At 34.2% G+C, this 19368-nt stretch overlaps 1 protein-coding gene across 1 annotated transcript in view; it reads right to left on the minus strand.

Annotated features, from left to right (window-relative positions):
- LOC150102493 (uncharacterized) overlaps positions 1-15540 on the minus strand; it is a 192971-nt gene extending 177431 nt beyond the window's left edge. Inside the window, exon 1 of the mRNA XM_090399601.1 lies at positions 15522-15540. The gene's annotated coding sequence lies outside the window, so the exon portion shown is untranslated. The remainder of the gene's footprint in view (positions 1-15521) is intronic.
- Positions 15541-19368: the final 3828 nt, after the last annotated feature.

A 19368-nucleotide genomic window follows, 5' to 3' on the forward strand; every position in this document is an offset into this window, starting at 1 on the left:
CTCCAGAAACCCTGCTCTAGAGGCAAATATAGAACTTTTTCAAGCTATTTCAGGCCCCAATAAACAGAGAGTTGTCTCAAACTGGGCAATAAAATTCATCTCACCTAAAGACTATCACAAGCATCCATGCCCATAAGGGAATTTGAACCTGAAGCCTATTGGCTGGAGAGAGATATGCTAGCCACTCATCCAGCCGGGCCATTCTACATCTTTACACTGCTTGGAAAGAAGTCAACAGACAACTTGATGGGCAAGGTGCATTGTGCCATGTAAGGAGTCACATGTTTGTAGCCAGAATAAATTGGAGGAATATGATGCTCCCAAGTCAATCAATGCAACTGTGTCCAGGTGAAATGGCCATGAGAAGAGAACTGATGGACTTTGAATGAGGTCTTGTGAATGCCTTGTTGCAGGCCAACAATCTGATACTATACTGAGATGGAAGCGCAGTGAGTCAACTGCAAGTGCTAGCTGCAAAGAAATTCACCACACTCACCGAATGTGACCATGGAGTGCTACAAGGGATAATATGTAAAAAATGCCATTCGTCGGTCAATATGTTGAATGCAGAGTTCCAGGCATTGACTGGAACACGAATCTGCACAAAAACATTCATAACCGAGGCTCACAATATGGGCTTCCATGGTAGGATTGCAATATGCAAGCCACACATTACCCAAACCAACTTGCAGCATCATCTTCAGTGGCGATGCAAAGAGCATGTACAGTAGGATGTGAAAGATTGGAAAGCTGTGTTATGGAATGAAAAATCTACCAAGCAAATGGATGGGTGTGGTAGATGCCCAGTAAATGTCTCTTATAAGTGAAACCCCAAATATGAAATTCGAGGTGGAGGTTTGATGGTATGTTCCTGTTTTTCCTGGATTGGCCTTGGACTTCCATTTGTGGTGCCACGAACACTTAACTCCAAGAGGTATCTGAACATTCTGAGCAATGCAATACTTAATACTTGTACCATTTCTACAGAATTGAATTGTTTCTTTCAACAAGACAACACACTGTGTCATAAGCCTGCTGGTGATGCTGTAGCTGCATGGTTTGGAGACATGAAAATAACCACACTTGACTTGCCTCCACAGAGCCCTGATCTCAACCCTACTGAATATCTGTGGGATGAACTGGAGTGTTGGGTGAGGTCAAGGGGACACCCACACCACAACAGTCCAGAACCTGCCCCAATGGTCCAAAATTCCCAATGGCTGCTATCATAAGCTTATGGAAAGTATACCCTATAGGACTGCTCCAGTCCTCACAGCAAAAAGAGATCCCACATCTTATTAAGGCAGGCACCATGGCCATTTGTTCCTCACACTATGGTGTCCATGGACTTCTTTCCAAGCAGTATATGTGGTATATTTACTGTATACTTATATGGTATTCATATGTGTTAGGAGAAATTGTGAGAAAATAGCACTTAAGAACCTTCCTTGATTCTAAACCTGGTTTTGGGTTGCTTCATGTTCTAATAAGGAAAGTGGTAGTATCAGAGTGAAAGAAAATTACCTACCCACAAGTATGCTAGGTGATATTACAAATGCTCTTCTACAATATTTAAAAACCTCCCTACATTCTGCAAGTATAATCTACCAGATCCTTCATATAATAGGAAAGCTGCTACAAATTTTCAACATTTTATAGTAGTTAAAAAAAAAAAAAAACTCTTCAGTCTTATCTCTAATACTAATTTCAAATCCTGACTACATATTATTCTTAATTCTCTGCATATTCTAACTATCACATTATTTATTGCAAATCTTCTGCCTGTGTACAAGAAAGATGTTACATGTAGGTTTCTCAGAACTATGTTTCAACAATAACAATCATTTACATTCTCTCTCTCTCCTTCTCCATCTCCTTCCCAACCTGAATGACTATTTCCTCACCTCCAAATAGTCATTCTCACAGATTTATCTTGCACACCTTAAATTACTGAAGATGATCCATACAAAATGTTCTTCACTGCTTCATTTTACAAACTATCATTTAGCTCCTTTTTTTTCTCCCATCGCAGTTTTTGCTCTTTCCTTACCCTATACAATCAACTTAATCTTGTACACTTCCTAACTCCTTAAATATTAAAAAATATTGCAGATATGTTAAAGATATTAAAAAAATATATCTGCAATATTTTCCTAATATATTTATGAAAAGGAACAAAAAAGAATAAAACTACTCAAGCTCAGAGAACTAATGATTTTCTAGTATCTTACTGTACAGAATACAAAACAGTTTGCTCTACCATTTTTTTTAAGGTCACTAAAAAAATCTGCTGAAAAATAATGTAGGTAAATGTGTTCAACTGAGGCTAGCTCTAGAGAAAACAAGTAATATGTTACTTACAAAGTTTTCTTCACACATGCAAAGACACTTTTTTTTAATGAAATAATGAGCCAAGTAGTAGTTCATGAATGAAATCTCCATCCTCCACAACAATATATTTTATGTTCATTATCCATAGACTGACAGTTGTTGATTACCAGATTACTGAGCACAGAAAATCTGTGCTCGGTAATCTGGTTTTTAAACCTGATTTTCACAAGAATGAAGATATATCAAGAGGAGAACTAAGGTGATATCGAGACTTTGGATGGAGTATGAAGACAGACTGAGGGAATGCAATTTGCAAAGCCTCATAAGGAGGAGAGGAGATGAGGAGATAAGGAGTCTTGTCTCAAGAGTAAGACCAGAGTAGACACTATATCCACACTTATATTGATGAATTTATATATTCATCAATATAAATGATGAATACATAAATATTCATCATTTATATAGATCACAATCACACTGATATTAGAATCGGAGATATCAAACTTAGCGCTTTTCTTTATGTAGATGAACTCCTAAACACAGTTAACATTCTGTGAGTAAATGGAATAACAGCTGTAATTGGTATCACCTTAGTTCTCCTCTTGATATATCTTCATTCTTGTGAAAATCAGGTTTAAAAACCAGATTACTGAGCACAGATTTTCTGTGCTCAGTAATCTGGTAATCAACAACTGTCAGTCTATGGATAATGAACATAAAATATATTGTTGTGGAGGATGGAGATTTCATTCATGAACTACTACTTGGCTCATTATTTCATTAAAAAAAAGTGTCTTTGCATGTGTGAAGAAAACTTTGTAAGTAACATATTACTTGTTTTTTCTAGAGCTAGCCTCAGTTGAACACATTTACCTACATTATTTTTCAGCAGATTTTTTTAGTGACCTTAAAAAAATGGTAGAGCAAACTGTTTTGTATTCTGTACAGTAAGATACTAGAAAATCATTAGTTCTCTGAGCTTGAGTAGTTTTATTCTTTTTTGTTCCTTTTCATAAATATATTAGGAAAATATTGCAGATATACTTTTTTAATATCTTTAACATATCTGCAATATTTTTTAATATTTAAGGAGTTAGGAAGTGTACAAGATTAAATTGATTGTATAGGGTAAGGAAAGAGCAAAAACTGCGATGGGAGAAAAAAAAGGAGCTAAATGATAGTTTGTAAAATGAAGCAGTGAAGAACATTTTGTATGGATCATCTTCAGTAATTTAAGGTGTGCAAGATAAATCTGTGAGAATGACTATTTGGAGGTGAGGAAATAATCATTCAGGTTGGGAAGGAGATGGAGAAGGAGAGAGAGAGAGAGAGAGAATGTAAATGATTGTTATTGTTGAAACATAGTTCTGAGAAACCTACATGTAACATCTTTCTTGTACACAGGCAGAAGATTTGCAATAAATGATGTGATAGTTAGATATGGAGCATTTTGAAAAGCTTTCCTTGGGCACCATGTTCTAATCTTTTCCAGATCTACAAAACTTGGATACAGATCATTATTATAATCTGATGATTTTTCAACTATTTGTCATAAACTAAAAATCTCATATTAACCACTATATGGTCTGAACCCAGCTTATTTTTCTCCAAGTTTCTCTTTCACATATATTTTTCAGCCTCTTCTGAAAATTATGCTTGTCAAATTCTTACCTGTAACACTTAGTAAATATTTCTCTAATTCTCACATTTAGCTTTATTTGCCTTTTTATAGATGGAAACTATGAGACCTCTACTCCAAACATCTGACTAATCCCTCTGAATTACAGTGTAACCACTGCAAAACTTTTATACCTCTATAGTTGAGCATTTCTAGTTGGATATCATCTAATCCAACTGCCTTTTCATATTTCAGACTGATAGCTTTATCTACTAGAAGTGCTGATGCATACTCCTGTTTATATTCCCTACTACTGTTCTGTCACTGCTTGTTTCACTGAAATCTTTCAGAGTAATTATTCCAGATATCTAGAATATCCTTATCTTCAGTTTTTTTAAAACTGTAAACAATTCCATTTACTGAAATAAGAGCCAACAGGCTTCACTTTAGCAAAGTAAAATATTCAAAATTAAGTGGATATTGAATACCACATTATTTCTTAGCCAAATAAGAAACTCAAAGATAGGAAATCTAATCTAAGAGTTTCATGCCAAATATAGAGAACTATGTAAAAGTTTGGCGAGACCAAGCATAAGCCAACACCTGGTAGTGCAATGCTGGGAAACTCGTAGTAAAGGTGGAGTAAGCTCCATTCACTGTCTTTAGTATTTTCTCCATAATGTAAAACAGTTGAGCATTGCTAGTTGGATATCACCTAATCCAACTGCCTTTTCATATTTCAGACTGATAGCTTTATCTACTCCAAGTGCTGATGCATACTCCTGTTTATATTCCCTCTTGAATATTTCTTCTGGTATGCTTTCTTCGCTTACAGGAGTGCTGCTTTAACATGGTGTCCATCATGGTGTTCTTATTTTTCTATCCTTGTGGACAACATCAACATGTGTACATGAAACATGTTTTCTACTGAGTTTGCCACTGATCCTCTATGGTTTAGTTCTTGTTTTCGAATGCTTCTTTTTCTTGAACAATGTCTATTTAGTCTACATTTACCTGTAACTCTTAGATTAGATTTCCTATCTTTGAGTTTCTTATTCAGTTAAGAAATAATGTAGTATTCAATTATCCACTTAATTTTGAGTAAACGATTCCTTTTACAATACTATTTTCTTCATTTCTAAGTTTTCAATAGTTTCCAGAACATTTTGTCACTTTCCTAATATTTGTCTTCTATATTAATACAGAAGTCTTTCCTTGACTTTTGTTTAGTTACTTTTACACATAGATTAGTGCTACTGCATTTTTCTCTATTCTATTAGGGTATCTACTGACTTACCAGGAACCTTTGGTATGCTTTCTTATCTTACAGAACTGCTGCTTTAACATTGTGTCCCATCATAGTGTTCTTATTTTTCTATCCTTATGGACAACTTCAACATGTGACATGGAAACATGTCGCATGTTGAAGTTGTGAAACATGTTTTCTACTGAGTTTGCCACTGATCGTTTCATAAATCTAAAGTACCAAGATGGTGATCCGGTAAAATCTAAAATTCCATTAGCAGTTGCCTATCGTTTCGCTTCAAAAATTATAATTTTCGTAGAAACAGATATTCCCATGTTTCGATGATTTGTTACTCATTTTTCATTTGTACTTCTAATTCTGGCCATTTTTCTAGATGCGAATGGAATGTTTTCTTGTGTTTACATAGCAGTTTTAATTGTTCTTCTTCTTTTCTCCACTCACGAACCATTTTTTTCTGTTGGTGGACCAAAATGTCTTTCTGCTGCTCTGTTTCCATAGTTTTGCATAATTTATCACATTTAATTTATAACTCACATTATATGAAATTCTTTTTTGTTTTACACTCATTTTTTTCTAATTTTAAGATAAAAATTTTAACAACTTATAAAAAATAATTGAATCATACAAAAGCGCATATGTTTACACACTAATGACTATTGATGCTCTAAATCGGTGATTTACCCACATGCAGTGAGATAACTTAGGTACCTACCTTCAGTGGCTTACTTACTAATTTTATTAACATATTGTGCCAGTAATTGAACTTCGCTAACAGCTTCGGTACAATGTAAAGATTCGTATTTTAATGTTACCTTCAGACCATAAGATGCACCCCAATTTTCAGTTGATTTCTCTATGTAAAAAGGTGTGTCTTATGCTCCGAAAAATATAGTATATTAACCCTGCATTTTACCTTCATTTATTTCACTGAAGAAATGAAGTACATATAAATAAATTGCACAAGTACTCTTCTTGCATCAATATTCATGATTATACCACTTTTATGGAAAATGGAATGGATCCCAGAATTAGACATTTGTTTGTAAGACTGAAAATGTTCACCACTTTTCTTTCCTATAATCACTGTTCTCCCATCATGATCAAATTCTTGAGATGCATCCTCAGGTGTACAGAATATTATGATAGTACTGCATCAAAAAGTTACACCATTATGAACTTCCTATTGACAATTTTCCTCCAGATTAATCTGTTATTTCTCAACACTGCAATATTACTAGATCTTATTATTAACTTCTGACCTCCATGGAGTCAGACTCATTGTGGGAGGTACACACTATCATACACAAAGTTCATCCAACATGTTGATTCAATGTATCTACAATGTGTCAACACACACTCAGTCAAGGCAATCCACTCACCAACCACTCTCCATATAAAGAACCTGTTCCTCCCTCTGCTGATCTGTCTGTCTTTCTCTCTTTATGCAGTTTCCAGGGATGCTTCCTCCCCCCCCCCTCTCTCTCTCATTCTATGAAAAATCTTTTCCATGTCAACCTGATAACAACCCTTAACTTATATGTCTCAATTATATTCCCATTCTCCTCCTATTCAAAAGGCTCTTCAATTTACATTCCCTCAATCTGTCTTCATACACCACATTCCAAGACCACTAACCACCTTTGTAAATCTTCTCTGGAACCTTTCTAACATATCGTCACTATGAAAACCCAGTGACCAAATCTGTGCAACCCATATGAAGCCTCATCAAGGCCTTATACAATGGTATAATATCCTCTATTTCTGCACATCATCAGGGTCCTCCGTATCATTGCCATCATCCAATGTGACATTTTCACAACTTGGATTCTGAATTTCTCTCTCATCACATCTACTGCCTTTAAAGTTCCCCCCCCACCAAGTGTATACTTTGAATCCCATTGTTGATTAGCAAATTTCAAAATCTTATACTTTGTAACATTGAACTGACAGTTCCACTTACCTGCCCCTTCATGTAATATACTCAAGTCTTCCTGTAATTGCTTTCCCCCAGTTTTGCATTATGTGCAAAAAGCTGTGTATCAGCAGTTCAAACCTATCCCAATATCATTAATATACAAACTGAACAATAATGGGCCCAAAACTGACAGCCAGTCACCAATCCAACTCAGAAGTCTGTTATCCAGTCCATTCCGTTTCAATTTATTTAACAGCTTGTCATGTGGCAGTCTATCAAAAGCTTTTGCAAAATCTAAATTACCACTGTATATGCATCTCCCTTGTCCAAGATATTTCATCTTGTTATAGTACATAAGTCAGTTAAAACATGATTTCCCTTTAACAAATCCAATATTGACAACCACATAGAATACTGCTGTTATCAATCCGTTTCTGTATCTTAGTTCTCACCACCTTTATGTAATGGAACAATTTTATCTTCTTTCCACTCTTGGAACCTGTGCTATTGTTAGACTCTTATTAAACAGGCATGTCAATGCTACTGCCAATTCCCCTGGAACATTCCTTAGGATGCATAGTGATATGTCATCAAATCTTATCGCTTTATTGACATCAAGTTTATTCTTCCTTCTACTTGTCACATATCTAAAAAACTCTAGGGTTTTTCTTTGCCCAATTTCTTAATTTCTGCTCATACTTCACTTTTGTTGTCCTTACTGAGTCACTCTCCTAGCTCTTTATATTCTTCATGTACTGATTATTACCATTATTCATCCTGTACTGCCTCCAAAGTGCCTTCTTCCAAATTTCATGCTCAATACCCTCACATTCATCAATTTTACACCTATCTTATTCAGCCTTTTGACCTTCAGAATACATTCACACATTGCTGCTGTTATGTATTTCTTTGTCAGTTCCCAAGCAGTATTTATTTCCTTACCACTCAACTCCTCATTGCTATAGATCCAAGCTGTCTCCTAAGCTTGTCATAATCATCAGCCTTGTAATTCCACATATATCCTTTCCTCACAGAAGTCTGCATGTGGCTAGCCACAACCCAAGTAATCACTTTATGATCACTCTCACCAACTGGAGGAAAGTGCAAAATCTCACATCCTCTGATGAAATGATCAGATCCAAAACTCTCGATACTCACATGACGTTCCTTTACATGTTGCCTAAGATGGTTGTCTCTCAAGAAATTCATTTCCCTTATTCCCAAATGCTATCTCTTCATTCATCTCAACTGGCATAATTAAAATCGCCCATAATAATCACCCTTCCTTTGTTCACCAACCCAAGTTATTTAGACATTTCTTCATTACCACCCTCCATATTCCCTGGCCTATAGCAACATCCAACTAAATATCTCTTCCTGTCAATCTTCATCTTACACCACACTGCCTCGTAACGATTGCCACTATTTCCATCTTTCATGTCTACCTTATGTGGATATAATTCCCCTTCTTGTCCTTTCTATCCTTGCAAAAAACACTGTACCCTTCCATTTTTATTCCTGTTAGGATATCATCTTCATTCAACTATGTTTCACTTATATCAAACAATTTCGAGGCAAGTAAACTAAATAAGTGAAACCATCTGATCTGCCTTATTTCTTAAAGTCCTGGCATTTGGAAATAAACATACCACTTCACTTTTAGGACTATAACCAGTCCTTCCCAAGCCACTTGTTGATTACACCATCTTATATTTCAGTCATCAATCCACCTAAATCTTGGTCTTCCTCTGGATTGTTTTCTTTTCATCCTGGCAAACAACAGCCTGCAGAATATTCTGCCACCTTCCTGATATTTATTTTCTGTGTCCTCACCAAAGACTTTCCATGACTCTTGTTTAGCTAATTTTACATAGTTCTTTGCTTTCTTACATTTTTTCTGAGCACAAGCTGACTACTTTCCAGGAACTTTCAATATGCTTTCTTCTTTTACTCGACTACCTCTTAAACTTTCTGCATCCACCATGAAGCTCTGATTTTTGTATCCTTGAAGACAATTTCATCACATCGCTGGCTCAATCAGTTCAATGTTTTCTTCAGGGTTTGCCACTGACTCACCAAGATTTGGTTCTTGTTTTCAAACTCTTTCAATTTTTCTTAAATAGTATTTGCTTATTTTAGTCTATAGTTCACCTCTGAAAACCCACTAAACTTTGACTCATTTTAAAACTTTGTTACACACACTTCTTTTTGATATGAAATTCAATTTTATCCTGCTTAAAACTAAATGGTCATCACTTCTAATTTCAAATTCTCTGAAACAGTGGGTAAATATCAAGAACATATTCAATTACACTTTTATTTCTTGTATCTTCTTTCCATGTGAATTTGTGCTTCTCTTTATGTTGGAACATGGTGTTAGTAATAACTAGTATATGTCCTGAAGAGAAATCCAGCAGCTGCTTATTGTTATTAGGTAGGCTTTTTTTTTTTTTTTTCCAAATTTCACACAACATTTTTATATGTTGATGGATTAAGTGGTAGAGACAGGGAATTGTCGAGTAGGCGCCCTCCCCTCGATGAGCTTTTAGACTCCTTGGAGGAGTCAAGAAATAATAATAATAATATGTCTGGTAATCATTTCCTACTCTGCTATTCAAATCTCATACAAGAAAACTAGCTTTTCCTTTTTCATTGTGTTAGCTGCCTCCTTTGATGCCTAAAAATTCCTTCACTTCTTCCTTAGTAGAACCTTCTGTAGAATTATAGACCAATCTCAATGTCCAGTTCCTCATTCTGATATTTTCCCACATCACTCTGCTTGTCATTCAAGATGATTATTCTCATATTTAGTGCTGAATACTATAGCTACTCTTTTTCTCTGATTGTTATTGCCTTAATATAACATCCTGTTATATTAAGGCAATAACAATGAAAAATCTCACTGTTTTTGTCTTCTTTGTTTTTGGCAACACCTATTAATTTGATTCAGTACTTATCCAATTCTTCTAATTCTATTAATGCTTCATATGTTAATGGCACCAATCTTGAATTTTGCAGATGTTAACTTGGGATTTGTTCCAGTAGCCAACTTTTCACTGTTCAACCTAGTTCTCTAATGAAAACAATAGGGCTTTGTTTAATACTTATCTCCCCAGCAAGCGTGAAATTATATCATGCTATACCATCATTTTAGCCAATAAAAATAAAATTTGGTCAACTGAATCCCAGATTATCTATCATTTTCTAGGGAATATTACTACGATTACACCAAAACTTCTAATGTTTTGATAGTTTTAAATGTATTTTAGATAGTTTTAGACCACTTTTTAATTTCAAACAGAAATATATATTAAAAATAATTCTCTGCTACTTTCTGATCTCCATTTATACCAGTGTTATATTATATAAGCAAATACATTGAAAACATATATTAAATAATTAGTCAATAAAATTGACTATGTATATTGGTATGTATTTTTGGAAAGCACGTAGTCTAATAATTTTCTTGGTAGTGAATAATTTAAAAGTTTATTCTTAATAAACATGTTTACTTCTTCACTGTGTACATTTTACGTTCAGCACTCCAAATTTTTCTGAAATTGAACATGATTCATATAACTGAATAGTTTCTAACTTCAGGAAAAAAATTCTCTTAACAGATTTTTCTTAAAACTTTATTTTACAACTTCAAAGATTAGAAATATAAACAGAGGTTACTAAATACTTTATTTATAAATTTCAACAATATACAATTACTGGGGAGATCAACAAAATACAGTATTAATATTAAACAAAAACTCTTAGCTTATCATCACACTAGATTATCAGATTCTTCAGGTCATGTTAGTAGTTAAGAGGGGAAAGAATTTTTTTTTTTTTAGTGTCTAATATATACTGATAATAAATATATGACGTAGAGCTTTAATATCCTTAAAGTCAGTGGAGACAAATAAAGTGTTCATCTGAAAAGGTGAAGTCTTTGGTAGTGATTCCTCCTCTAAGAATGAATAGCTCTTGATGTTTCTAATGCATACCTAAACAGAGATATGGTCATTTCAATAAAGAAATCTTTTGTGCTAAGAAAATCAAAATTGTTTCCCTACTTTTATATACTTCTTACAACTAAGAAAAGTGTGGTAAAATCTGAATTTTTTTCATTAAATTGTATTATCTTGTAATCTTTGAATCTCCAAAGGAGAAGGTTGCTCTTCATTTTGATTTTCTTTTTTTTCCAAATAAGCAGAAAACAAAGTGCTCATGTGATTTTTGAATTCATTTTTTATCCACTTGAAAAAATTTCACCATAATAAGTTCCTATTTTACTCTGTAAAACATTAAACAGATTAAAAAATGTGAACTTTTTAGTAAAGTGTAGCCAGCGTTTTTCACTGATCCCATGCTTGGCATTACAGATAGATGCAAATATAATAACCACTCAGTTTTGTATTAATGTACTTCAAAAATAAAGACATACAACCTCTCCTAAGTTGGTTTTAAATATTTTGCTCTCAGCCATTAGCTATGTTGCCACTGTCTTTTTTTGCTGGATAATATTCTGAATGTATGCTTTTGCTTGCTCATGTAGACGTTTATAACGAGAGTTCATAAAAATCAAAAAAGTCATCATAATCAATACTCATTATATCCATGTCCGCGCGGTTAGCCTAGTGGCTTTGTGCTTTGCAACCATATGCCTGGGGAAGGAGTGTCCTAGGTTCGATTCCCGTCAACGATGTGAGGAGCTTAAGGATCTTCCTCAGCCATAGCCAAGTTAGCCAGTCTTGGGTGTGGACAGCAGGCTTTTTCCTGCCAGTTTATCTCATGTTTTTCATCCCGCAAGCAGGCAAACCGGTCTGAGGACACACAGATTACAGTCAGGAATACTGACCCAGCCATAGGTCTGATTCGTCAGCCTATGCCGGTTCCAGAGCCTGGATAAAATTTGGGGGGAACTAGATGGTACTGTGAACTCCCGTAAAAAGGGAGAATGCAGTATCATCACACAAAATTAAAAAAATTATATCCATCATCCAAAATTTCCCTCCAGTATCACATTTCTCCAAGTCCAGTAATTCAGTTTATTTCATATCATTTAAGCAAATCACATTAAACAGTACTGAAACAGTATTCATCATAATGACAAATTCAGGCTCAATTTAAAAAAGAATGATATTGATGTGAGTTTATACCTGAAGAAATTTATAGTTTGAACTAGGGGGGATGGAGCCAGCAGAATATAAGTGATCAAATGATATCCGAAGAAAGCTATATCTGACTGCATTCTTAAAGTTAAAAGAATAAATTGGGGAGAATTTAAATGGATGAATACAACTTTGAAGCATGAGCTACATAAAAAAGAAATATTGCAGAGCCAAACCAAGCTCAAGAATCTTTGTCCAGGTAATCTCCTTTGCATTCTAGATATTGTCCTTATTCAAACATGTTCCTTTAGATGAAACACTAACTTCCTCAAGCAAGATAAGATTTTCTATCAGATATTGTCAGCCTGTTTGACTTTGTCCTTCATTCTGGCTACTTAACATGCAAAAAGACTTGACAAACAAATTAAGCCAAATCAACGAGAGTTCTCTTTCCTCTCACACTAGCTAACTACTTCTTGAAAGATTTGAACATATATGGAATAGCATCCATCCTTCCTAAGTAGTCCTTATGTTACAGATATGTTGATAATGTTTTCACAGTTTGGCATAGGTCCCATACAGACCTACAAGAATTTGTCAATAAGATCAACATCTTTCATTATTGTATTCAGTTCACTCGAGTTAGAAGAAAACAACTGGATCAACTTTTTAGATCACCTATTACTTCATCAACCAGACTGTAGCCTTCACCTCTCAGTATTCAGGGAAGAAAGAAAAAAAAAAAAAAAAAACATAATGACCATCATAATTCATCAAAAATCTCACACCATTAATTGAGCACACACTCTCTGCTCCTCCAAGAAATAAATCACATCAAGTCCACCTTCTTTACTAAAGGCTTTACAGAATCACATGTTGATAAGATAATAAGTATAGTTTCCTTGCCTCAAAAGTGATACAAGGTGGTCTGTCATGTGACCATTCCCTATGTTAAAGGCACCTCAGAAAGTACAGCCAAACTATGTAGATCTGTTGGCCTACAAATGCCATTTCATCCTATTAACAAGATATTGACTTTTCTAAGCTCAGCTAAAGAACTTGTCTTTAGCCCATCCTGGAATGTATCAAATACCTTACCAGCATGGATTATCATGATTCTAGTAGTAAGACTTATACGTTGGTTAGACATAACTGGTAATTAATTTACGGAATTAACAACGCATATGAAGTATTTAATTAAAGATAACTTTAATGAATCACTTCTATATTTCGGCAATGTCACATTGCCATCTTCAGGAACATAAAGATATGGTATGTGCACTAAGGAACTAACAAAGCAAATGAGTTACGGAATTAACAACGCATATGAAGTATTTAAATAATAAGTATAGTTTCCTTGCCTCGAAAGTGATACAAGGTGGTCTGTCATGTGACCATTCCCTATGTTAAAGGCACCTCAGAAAGTACAGCTTTGTTTGCTTTGCTTTTGCTTTGTTAGTTCCTTAGTGCACATACCATATCTTTATGTTCCTGAAGATGGCAATGTGACATTGCCGAAATATAGAAGTGATTCATTAAAGTTATCTTTAATTAAATACTTCATATGCGTTGTTAATTCCGTAAATTAATTACCAGTTATGGATTATCATATTCTGACCCAACAGGTAGATCTGCAGCTGTGCGTTGTGATGTCAGGATTTGCAGAGCATGCTTTCACCATCACACCAAGCTGTTTGGAAGAAAATTAATGTTCTCCATAAAAGTAATAACCTCTTGGAACCTTTATACAAAGAGTTGTGAGACCTTGCTACATCGAATGAACTCTAATTAGAAATGGACTGAAATTATCTCTCTTATGGGAAAGATTTCTTCTTCAAATTCTGGAATTATTTTTTTATATTTTTTATTAAACCTTTTTAAAGTTATTTTTACTAGAACCTTAATAATATAATTAGATCATGTACATCATGCACATGATCTAATTTGCATCATTGTTGCATATACTAGTTTTGGTAAATAGTTACAACGATGGCTCCAGGAATTGCACTACACAGAGGTTGAAATCAAAAATGTGAAGAGACAAATGTAATAAAAAAATGTGCATCTTTGTTGAATATACCTGTTTCGGTAAATAGTTACAACCATACCTCCAGGAATCGCACAATGCAGAAGTTGAAATCAGATTCATGGAAAATGTGAAGAGCTAAGGGTAGGCATTTTTATTCTTTATTTACACATTCTGTTTTTAACTAATCAAAAAAACAGCAAGAATTTCGAGATTTTACTGCAAGTTTGGGAGAGGGCAGTGCTCATAACTATAAGCCTCGTTTCTGATCTTTTTATTTAATTTGAAAATCATACTGAAGATGCCTTTTATACTACGGTTAAAATTTCATGCTAATAAAAATATGGTATAAATTAATTTAAGTTATACTATATTTTTATGGTATAAATCCGTTTTACATTATTTATTAATTATCATGTTCTTACGTTCCTATACGTCACGTTATTTCTAACTAATATCGACCTGATACAACCAGCTATTTAATTAGATCAATAAATGACGGGAACATAAGATACACAGTTGCTTCACACATTAGAGATAAAACTTTTAAGGCCTGAGATTCCACTTTCAGTTGCAAATATCACAATAAGAAGCCAAATGAAATACATATTACATAACAACGTTAAGAAGCTAACAGTGCAAGCAAATAATAATTTTACAAATATATTTAAATTTATTAAACTGTACACAAAACGCATTGATATCGATATTGGATAAACGTGATGTACACTTTGCCAATCCATCTAATAGACAAGCTTCGGTGCTGAACGTTATTCATAACTTACTTTAACGGTATTAACAATACCAAACGAACTAATTTAGAAAAAAAAAGATGTTTATAACTGGCTTATATTTCGCTGGATTTCAAACCAGCATCTTCAGAAAACAAAACAGCATGTTACAAGGAGACTTATCTTAAGATAAACCTCTACAAAGCTGTAATACACACAACATTAGGTGTCAAATTAAGACTTTAGATCCATTATCCGTTAGTTTAAATTGTTTCATTTATTGATGCTGGTTATACCAGCTAAATGTAAGCCAGTTATTAAACATCTTTTTTTATAAATTAGTTCGTTTGATACTTGTTAATACAGTTAAGATAAGTTATGAATTAGCCATTCCATAAGAAAACTTTATCTGGAAATCATAATTTACTCAGAGTGAAATTACTGGATAAACTGTTTAAGTCATAATTCATGACATTATACTCAATAACTGTAACATACTCTCAAAAACTTATCAACCAAAACATTACTCACGTATCCATATATTTCTACCATTTCACATCTGTGTATACTTCCGTAGATAGCACAAGCACCCTCTAGTATATGATATATCAGAACTAGAGAAACTAAATCAACGATGAGTGACAAACAGAAAATATTTACGCCTGAAAGAAGCCAGGAACACAAACATGCTTGCAAACGGATGTAACCACAAGCGTGATATTATGACAGCTTAAAGCAAGTTCATCATCGTAACGCTAAATGCGGATATAATCTGTTCTGGTCTCATTTTAATCTAATAGTCTTTTGTGAGGTTTACTCGGCCTTCTCTTTCCAACTGATTCATATTATATTAATTAATTAGGACATCGGGTGTTGGCCATATACGATTTACATGTTCTATCCAATTTTGTTCATATTTGTTTAGTTTTTCTTTTATTGATTTTATTTTTAGTACTTTTAAAATATCTTCATTCCTTTCTTGACTGATAATTTGTTTAAATTTCGCTTCCATATAATATGTAGGTACAGCTAAAGAACTGTATATTTTTAAGAGTTTTCTTTTTGTACAAGATTTGGATTGGGGGTTCTATTTATCAGGTATATAACCTGAAAAATGTTGAAATTTTTAATCTGATGTCTTTTTCTCCTTCATGTGATAATTTTAATATAAAACAATTAGAAAATTTCAGCTATTCTATTATTTTATTATTCATAACTATTTCTCTTCCACTTTGTCTACATTGTTTTAGTTTTATCCATTGATATTTTCCTTCCAAACTAGGGTGACCAACTCTGCTATTTCCCGGAAACTCCCGTATTTTAGCTAATGTTTTTGGATCATCCTGGCTCCCGAATTGATCTTCAAATACTCCCGTATTTTTCATAATCAATCATTGTCGTAAATTTTTCAATGTATATTATAACCGCCAAATACAATTTGACATCCCGGTTCCCGTATTGATCTTCAAATACTCCAGTATTTTTCATACCATTAACGACAATCAATCATTGTCGTTAATTTTTCAATATATATATTATAATCGCCAAATACAACTTGATACTAATATCGATAGCTTGAAAAATTCTAATCGATACGATTCTGTTCCTGCCAACAAATATACATGGGTGTTCCAGAAAAGATGTTATATCGTTGCGTTGATCTTGTAACCTTTGGCGCCATTTTAATAATCGATACCCATTCGAAATAATCAAATCGTTGGTTGTGATTTTCGAAGAGCCTGTGTAGCTCAGTAGAAGTGGCGTTTGCATTGTACGGCGCTTGACCGCACGAAGAAAGGATTTGGTGGTTCAAATCTAGTCACCAACTAGAGGAAATTTTTCTAAGCCTTTTTTCGACTGGTTCCCGAGTTAGTCGATCTCTGGCACGGACTAGCGGGTTTTTTCTCCCGGAAACTCGGGTTTTCTTGAGTTTACGGGATGAAAAACCGAGGTTCCAGGAGGAAAAACCCGTTTGCCCGTGTCAGAGATCGACTAACTCGGGAACCGGTCGAAGATAGGTTTAGAAAAAGTTCCTCCAGTCGGCGACTAGACTAGAACCTAGGTCTAACTTCGAGCGGTCAAGCGCAGAGGACGCAAGCGTCACTTCCACTGACACAGGTCGATTCATATATGTATAAAATGAATTAAAACATTTCAATTGTGTTTTTTATTATTTATTTACTACTCCAGTATACAGGAATAAAAAAAGGCGTTAGCTGATATATATATATGGTTTTTATCTGAGCTACTGTTTTCATTCATATTTTAACATCGGAAGTATTATATATTGTACATAACTAGAAGAAAGAATATACAGTACCGAGTTTAAATTTCAGTCACGGATCCCCACCCCACCCCATCAAAATAAATAAATAAATAAAGCGCATCGACCCTAGCGATGTAGGCTAGTTTAGCAATTCTGGCAAATTTCTTCATCGTTTTTTTTTCTTTTTTTTTCCCCTTTTTTTTGATAGTATATTGCTTGAAAAAAAATACAGTTTGATACTTTAAACTACTTCGGATTACACTAAGTTAATTTAAACTACGTGATTTTATCACCTGAAGTGAATTTAATTCTAATTAATCATAAACTTTCTATATTTAAGACATGGATAAGATTATTTGGAAAGAGAATTACCAAGCTCAAAAACAAAGTCTTAAGGAAACAACAATGAAGGAGAAGAATGAAAGAAAAAAGTGAGTACAGTTGGGATAAAGATTTTGAAATGTTAATATCGAAATATTTCTTTTTAATCCTCATTCATTCTTCCTTCCTGAGGGATGTGGCGATTGAGGCTCCACCTCAGACATCACATCCTTGTACCGATTCTAATATATTTTTCCTTTTTATAATTAAACGTTCTTATATTTCTTATGGCTTTTTGTAATAACTAAATTATTACTATCGATAAATCTCTGAGTTTCAGCACTGAGTTTGGAGAAAAAAAGTCTGAAAAAAGACATGAACTTGGCCCACGAGCTCATGTATATGTCTGTAATTAGTGCGTTTATGATTCAACGTTGCTTCAAATTGTTTGGTTCTCATCAGAGATCAAGCAGAAACCTTAAGAGGGAATACACCTTTCACGCTGTTATTTTAGTGATTTATTCATGCACCTACCGAGAGTTCACTTATGAAAAATATACTTTCTTATATGTATACTTTATATATTTAAAAAATATAAAAATATACTTTCTTAAATATCTTTCTGACATGAGATGAATGCTACGGATTGACAGAGAGTTTTCGCCCTCTTAAGATATCTTTCAAGTGAACTTATGATAACCAAAAAAAAAAGTTCGAAACAGCTGTCAGGCCAGTAATACCTTAATCAAAAGCACTAATAAAAGATGAATATGCTGTGCTTGGGCAAAGTTTGGAAATATGAATGCCCGAAAGAAAATTAACTCCCAATTCAAGACTGATGTTATAAAAATAGCAAACAACAGCATGTGAATCGTTTATTAAAGAATCACAGTGGCCAAATCGATTTAAGAAATAGTATTAACCACACTCAATTTGTGTGAAAGAGAACCAGATGAACGATGGCACGAGATTAAAGATATAATTAAAACAGAAGCAAAGAAAAATATTCCAACAGTTTGTAAGAAGAAGAAGTCTAAATGGCTGTCAGAAGATGCCTTCAAAACTGCTCAGGAAAGGAGTAAAATGAAGGCCACAGGAAATTTGGAGGAAGTACGTCATTTGAATGCAGAATTTCAACGAGAAGCCAGAAGAGACAAGGAAAATACTTTAACCAGAAATGCCAACAAATAGAAGACCAAAACAAGAAATCTTTTCAAAAAGATCAGAGAACTAACAGGGAAGTTTAGTGCCGAGGTGACAATATTGAAAAGTAAACACAAAGGATATCTTACAGAAGCTGCAGATATCAAAGAAAGACGGAAAGAGTATACAGAAGCCCTTTACAGAAAGGACTCCAAAATTACTGAGAAATTTGAAGAGCAGGATTATACACAGGAGCCAGTACCACAGGAAAGTGAAGTAAGGTGAGCACTACAACAGCTGTCCAGTAAGAAGGCACCAGGAGGAGATGGAATACCCATTGAGCTGCTCAAAGCTCTGGGAGAAGAGGCAGTTAAAATTTTAACAGCTCTATGTCAGCAAATTTGGATACCAACTAAATGGCCTGGAGAATGGAAAAAAATAAGTTTATATACCTTTGTTGAAGAAAGGCGATGTAAAAGAGTGCGAAAATTACAGAACTATAGCACTGATTTCTCATGCAAGTAAAGTCTTACTTAAGATCATTCAGAAAAGACTGGAACCATTCATGAAGAGAGAAATGCCAGATGTACAAGCAGGATTTCGAAAAGGCAGAGGAACAAGAGATCAAATTGCCAATATGAGATGGAT

The sequence above is a fragment of the Typopeltis vanoorti genome, chromosome 10 (assembly GCF_054136105.1).
Source record: "Typopeltis vanoorti isolate ZY-2024b chromosome 10, IOZ_Tvanoo_1.0, whole genome shotgun sequence".
Taxonomy (NCBI): Eukaryota; Metazoa; Arthropoda; class Arachnida; order Uropygi; family Thelyphonidae; genus Typopeltis; species Typopeltis vanoorti.